Here is a 7,570-nt window from a genome sequence, read left to right as displayed (position 1 = left end):
GTTGATACTACTTCAGATATGTCTGGATCAATCATGGTACTGACACATGTTTACTATTAGTAGATGTGACTTGTGCATTACCTATATAAAATATTAATTTATATAATAAATGTAGCTTTGTTATTTTTTATTTATAATTATTTAAATCATTGTATTTATATGTTTATTTGCATGGATTAAAAAAAAAAAAATCTAATAGGTAAGTAATTAAAATATTAAAACATTAAAACATTTGTATACTCACACGGAGTTAACACATCGACTACAGAAATGGTTGAATTATTACAATTTTTCTCTACAATTTTGTTGTCCATTTTTGCAGTTTTGTTTTTAAAATAATCTAAAATTTTCGATTTTTTACAGTTTTTTTTTCAATCTAAAAAAATAGAACAGTAATGAGATAAAATTAAACCAGATATCATTATACCATTTGGTATTCAATTATAGTTTCCAATTATTTAGTATTGATTAATAAATAATAAATTATATTAAATCTATGCTACTAATTACTATTACTATTAAAATACGTAATTGTCTAGATCCATCTAATATCTAATATATCTTATATTATTATAATAACTAATAAGGATTACTTTTGAAAACTTACTTTCATACATGGGTGAAGAACTTGTTTCTGGCTCTGGGTTTTGACGTTTCGGAGTAAATACATACTTTTTTAATTTATTAATAGTACTCATTATTTTATATTAAATATATTTAAGTAATATAACACTTGACACAACAAAAGTGTAACGACTGAAATACTGAATAGTTTTCACTTTTCTATTTTTACTATAAAATGTAAGGGTCGGGCCACACTACAGTATTATAAGTAAATTCATGAAGCGGTACACGACGACGGCGCGAACACGAAACAGAAACCAGTCGTATAGCGCGTCTAAATTAAACATGAATGTTTATTTCGCGAGCAGTAAAAACCGTCCGAACTCATGACAAAATATATATTATAATAATATCTAATGAACATTGTTTATTTATTGTTGTTATTTATAGCTGATAACTTGATGTGCCACAGTAAATAACCTATTTTCAATAAACAATTAATATAGATTTTCATATATTTTAATATTTAATAATTTTTTTCTAAATAAATAGATCTGACCATAGTAAACAATTTTCCAATATTTTCTACATTTTCCAGGCTGGGGGACATTGTCCCTCCCTTGCCCCCCCATATGGGCGCCCTTGTTAAGGTATGTTGTATCTATAATAATTAATAATTAACTTTAATAACTTATATATTAATATTTTTTACTGTAGATTAGGGTTTGATTAAATATGTAGATATTAATGCAATAAATTCTAAAGTTTTTATTAATAACTATAAAATCATTACTTATTTCTTAATGAAATTAATATTATTTTTAGTTTTAAACATGCATCAATGCTATCTAAAATTAAAGGACAGTAAAAAATTATTCAAAAAGACATCACAACATGTTGAAGGGTCAAATACTCCCAGTAAACAAATGCAATTGCCATTCTTTTAAAACTAGTATTACAAAATGTCAAGTAAGTTTATTTAATTACATAAGCTTATATTTTTATTTTTGTCTGTTAGTATTGTCATTATTATGAATATACCTACTTGTTATTCTAATGATAAGAAAATCATTTTTACAATTTGAATGTCATAAATCATAATATATTAGTAGGTATATTCATGCAAAGGTAACTTAGAAACCTAAAAGTAAAAGAAATAACCATATGTATTTGAAATGTAAATCAATTAAAGTTATTTTATGCTTATTTCATATAACTCATTCTTCCTTTAATTACATTTTTAACTCCCTTTTGTAATAAATCTATTACAAAATGGTAAATCTATTTATAATGATTTTGATTTTTTTTCTTAATTCATATTATTTTTTAATTCAATTGTTGGTATGTTTTTATTATTATTTTTAAGCTTGCTATGTTATAATTTTTCTTTTATTTCTATTTGTTGGAACTTTTAGGTATAAACTTAGTATATAATACTGAATTAGTAGTTGGACTTAATGTCCATAATAAATAATATAAATAAAATATAATTTTGTTATTTTATTAAATCTTAAGTATGTTGTTTTTCAGATTACTGAGTTAGTCCTACCTGTCCTAACTTATCTATACAACTTGGATATTATTCACTTTTTTCGGTTTAAATCACCACAAGAAGGCCGGACTGTTTTTACCACAGATCTATAAATTAACTAGACTATGGATTAATGTTTTAGTATATTATCATACTTATTGTCATTTGTCATATTCAAATTTTAATTTATAATTTAAACTTTATCAGCCAGAAATATGTAAAGGGGATTTTTGATATGAAGGTCGGCAGTTTTCCTGACTTTAATATTCGAATTTATTGTTATAGGAAGTCGGCCATAATATATCTGTGGTTTTCACATTACTTGGAAATTTCACATTAAGAGGACGCCCCGTATGTGTTGTCTCTGTCTTACTAACGTACACATAACAAATTTTCGTTCAGAAGAATACATTTTGTGATGTTAACTTTAATTTTAATATTAGAATAGATTTACCTATTATCAAATTATAGGTGAGAATATTATCTAGACAATGACATATGATTTATTGATATTATCATTTTAAAGTGAGTTATGAACACTTTAAAGTTGTTATATTTTACATAGGTGTAACTCACTTTAAAATAATATCATTAAAAGTATATATGTCATTGTTTAGATAGTATTCTTACCTTTAAATTTGATAATAGTTAAATTTACTTTAATATTAAAACTAACATCACAAAATGTATTCTGCTGAACGAAAATTTGTTATAATGTACGTTAGTAAGGCAGAAACAACGCAATGCGGGTATGGTGTCCTCTTAAGAAGCTGTAACACCCGCATGTGTCGTCTCCGTCTTACAAGTACGTAACATGGCAAATTTATGTTCAACGGATCACGTTTAGCTCCATTTAAAAATTAGAGTGAATCGACCTATTATGAACTTGATGGTAAAAACATTATCTGTGTTTGTATGTAGGTTTTTTACGATTATTAAGTTTTTAAGTGAGTTATGAGCATTTTGAATTTACGATATGTTATATACGCATAACGTGCTAAAAAATTGAACTATCGTAAAAAACCAACATACAAATACAGATAATTTTCTAACCATCAAGTTTCATAATAGATCGATTCACCCTAATTTTTAAACTGATGGAGCTAAACGTGATCTGCTGAGTATACATTTGACATGTTACGTACTTGTAAGACAGAAACACACATATTGGTGTGACGCCCTCTTAATTGAAGAATATTATCTACTTATCTACTCTATCTACTATCACAGAATATGACAATCAGAATGGATATTGATCAAACGTTACACAGCTGGTAGCATAGGACACGGCTATATAGAATAATTCTATGTATCTGTGGCATAAGATGAAACCTTGAGTCCAAGTGTCCAACTCTATGCAACTCATGAGTTATCTATATAAAAAACTGTAGTCGACATCACACTAAAAATCCGGATCTAGCGTTTGCTGCGCTCTAGTGATTCAATATTAAACCCAACTCTCGCTTATATATTTATTGTACTAAACTAGATGACACACTAAGCACATCAATTGTAATTCATATTATATTATAAATCGCGTGGGTCTTAAACTAGTAATAAATAATAACAAGTAGATATATAATGTAAATATAATATATAAATAATTTGTAGCTTGTAGGTACTTAATTTCTATTTAAATTATTTTTAAGTTTAATACTTACTAGTTACTAAATACTTTGTATATAATATAGATAAAATTGTAAAATAAAAATTGTTATACCTAGCAAGATATAGTTATAAAATAAAATTAGTCTTATCAGAATTTACGAAGTATACAATTTGGACAGTTTTTTTTTTTTAGCATTTGTTTTGATAGTTTTCCCGGTTTTCATTCCTTAACCACTGCTTCATTCGCATATTCAAATAGTATTTCATTGAGAATGTAAGAATGTAATATTTATGCTCTTGACAATGGAACTGAAATCTTTGATAATGATCGATTAAGTAAATTTATTATGTATGTAAATAATCCAATACAAGGAAATTAATCAATTAAAATTAACTCACACACAAAAAAACCAAAGTGATTACTTGAAATGTGAATTTGGCCCGCTTCACATTTTTTTTTATGTTTCATATGTGTTATGATGCAAGTTTTGTCCAATTACAAGTATGAGTAAAATTGTCTATTGTCTATACAACACGCCGGTTTATAGTAATTTTAGATTCTGAACGGAGTGATTAATGTATTGATTTTAAAATGATGTGTTTTTTTTTATGTTTGTCATCAAGTTTTGGAGTAGTATTGGTGCTTTGATTTTTGACTTCAGCCTTTCTTTGAAAAGGAAAATGAATCTTGTTGGTATTTTCCAAGTAAGATCAAATGTTATCAATAGTTTACAAAACCGTCAGGAAAAACCCTAAAAAAGTAATCCTCATGGATGATGATTTAATTAATAACATTTTGAACGATGGAATTATTAATTATTCATACGAAAAAATATAAAATAAAAAGGGGGTGAATCCAAGCGTATTAGTGTCATTGTTTTTAATGTCTTCCCAAACAAAAACTCACGCCTCGCCATTGCTGCTGAATCTTGTGGTTTAAGTTTTAATCTAATAGATAAATATTAAATGTTTTATAGATGTGTTATAATGCAAATTTTGTCCTATGACCTATACGTATCACAGTATTTGAGAGGTTTTTGGTTTTAATTAATCCAAATTTCTACAAACTCAACATTATGTACAAGTTATACTTACTGAAAATTACTTGCTAAATCTAATGGCATAAGTTTCAAATTGATCAGATAAAAATTGAATTTTATATGTATATTATAATGCAGATTTTGTCCTATGACCCATATGTATTACAGACTACAGTATATGTGAGGTTTTTAATTTATAATAAACCCAATTTGAAATAACTCAACATTATGTGCAACCATACTTACTGAAAACTACCTGCTGAATCTGGTGGTTTAGGTTTGAACCTGATCAGATAAATAATGAATGTACTATAGATGTGTTATGATGCAAATATTGTCCTACAACTCGTGTGTATTACAGTTTATGAGAGGTTTTATATTTATAATCAAGGCTAGTCAAGTTAATGATTTTTTTTAACTCGTTAAGCTAAGTTATTTTAAAAAAAATCAAGTTAAATTAAGTTAAAAGTTACTCATATTTTTTTCGGTAACTCATTAAATTAAAGGATAACTTAAAAAAAAAAGTTACTTAGTTTAAAGTTAAAATTTTCTAATTTGCATAAATAAGAAATTCTAGACAAATGATCTTGTTAATTACATAGTTTTTCTATACGATTAAGAAAATTACCAGAAAAATTTAAAATGATACATTTTTGTACCAATTAGCTATCAAAAACCCCAATTTTCTAAAATAAACCCTACAATTTTAAATTATTCTAACATTATTCTTCAGACAAAAATTACTTTATTTAGATACTTTCGAATAAAATTAACTTGAAGTTAACATGTTAATCTAAGAAAAAAGGATACTTATTAAATTAATAGTTAATTTGAAAAAAAAATATAACGAGTTAATTAACTTAATTTTAACTTTTAACTCTTTAATGCCCAGCCTTTTTTATAATAATTTCAATTTGGACCGAATCGACATTATGAGCAGTCGAACTTACTGAAAATAATATGCTGAATCTAATAATATAGATTTCAAACTGATCAGATTAATATTGAATGTTCTATATGTGTAATGCAAAAATTGTTCAACTACAATTCTGAGTCGAATTGCCTATACACTGCGCCGTTTTATAGTAATTTTTATTTTTTTACATTAATAATTTTTTGAAAACGTACCTCAGTGTATCAAACACACACACACACACACACACACACACACACACACACACACACACACACACACACACACACACTCATACCGTAATAAATCCAAATGATTGTTTCCTACGTGAATTTAGATGGCTAAAAAAATTTTTAGTTAAATTGCCTATACTAAGCGCCGTATTATGGTTATTTTGACGTTAAAAAATGATTTTAATAACTATCCTTCATTAGACCAACACACACTGTCACACACTGTTGAAAAGGAAAGTGATAATTTCAAACGTGAATTTGGACTGCTGCATCATTTTAACGTTTCATGTGTGTTGTGATTCGTTCCAATAACCCATATTATGTATTACAGTATATGTTAGGTTTTAAGTTCATAATAATTCCAATTTGGATCAAATCGACATTATGAGCAGTTCTACTTACTGAAAATTACACGGTCAATCTAGTAAAATAGGTTTCAAAATCATCAGTTAAAAATTAAATGTTTTATGTGTGTTATGATGCACATTTTGTTCTACGATCCATACGTATAACAGTATATGTGTGATGTTTTAAATTTATGACTATTCAATTTCCTTAAACACAACATTATGTACAGTCATGCTTACTGAAAATTAATCGCTGAATCTAATAGCACATCTATGGATGTGTTATGATGCAAATTGCCTATACAACACGCCGCTTTATAGTAATTTTTTTTTTGTGTCCGTCATCACGTTTTGGAGTAGTAATTCGTCTATTGTCTAAATAGAGCTTTGATTTTTGACTTCAGCCCTTTTTTGAAAAGGAAAATGAATCTTGTTGGTACTTTCCAAGTAGGATCGATAGTAAAAAAATGTTCAGTAGTTTTCAAAAGCGTCAAGAAAAACCCTAAAAAAATATCGGAAAAACAGAAATTTTTACGCATAATCAGTTTTCGACAAAATAGATTTTTTTATTTTGCTGCACCTCAAAAACAAATACTTGTAAATACTTGAAATTTTAACCAAATGTTTATTTGAGCATTATTTATTTATGATTAAACTTTTAAAATATTTTGACTTCTTTAAAGCTATTTATGGGCAATTTACATTTTCGATTTTTCCAAGTTTTTTTTTTTGAAATGCTGATAAAAAAAATTTAGCAATCCAAATTTTTTTTTAAATTTAATACAAGGTTTATTATAAGTTGTACTTATTGTAGTAAAAAAAAAAAATCAAAAATCGTTATTCACAATTTTTGTTTATAAACATTAAAAGTTCAAATGTTTACGAAATATGTAAAAATCGCGATTAAAATTCATAACATTTTTGTGATTTATACCTAATGTTAAAAAACCCAACACAAGGTTCTTCATAAAATTATAAAAAAAAATTCTAGCATCAATAAAGAAAAAATTTTATTAGCGTATAAAATTTAATTTATTACGAAATTGTGTAAAATAAGAATAACGATATATTACAATTTAAATATATAGTTAATATTCTAATAATATAATCCTACTCATATTGTCCTAGAGTCTAGATGACCTGGCCAGACTGTCAAAAAAATCATCTCCCTTCAGAATCGTTTTTCGTATACGATATCCAACCGTGCAAAATACAGTTACAATTATATAAAAGGAATATTCCAACGGAACTTCCATTAGAGTTCTAAAATCAATCCGATAACGCAATATGTTGTTTGAAACAGTAAATAAACCATAAATGTAGTATGTACTGTA

This window comes from Rhopalosiphum maidis, chromosome 3 (genome assembly GCF_003676215.2).
Source record: "Rhopalosiphum maidis isolate BTI-1 chromosome 3, ASM367621v3, whole genome shotgun sequence".
NCBI lineage: Eukaryota > Metazoa > Arthropoda > Insecta > Hemiptera > Aphididae > Rhopalosiphum > Rhopalosiphum maidis.
Note: the sequence above shows the minus strand (reverse complement) of the source record.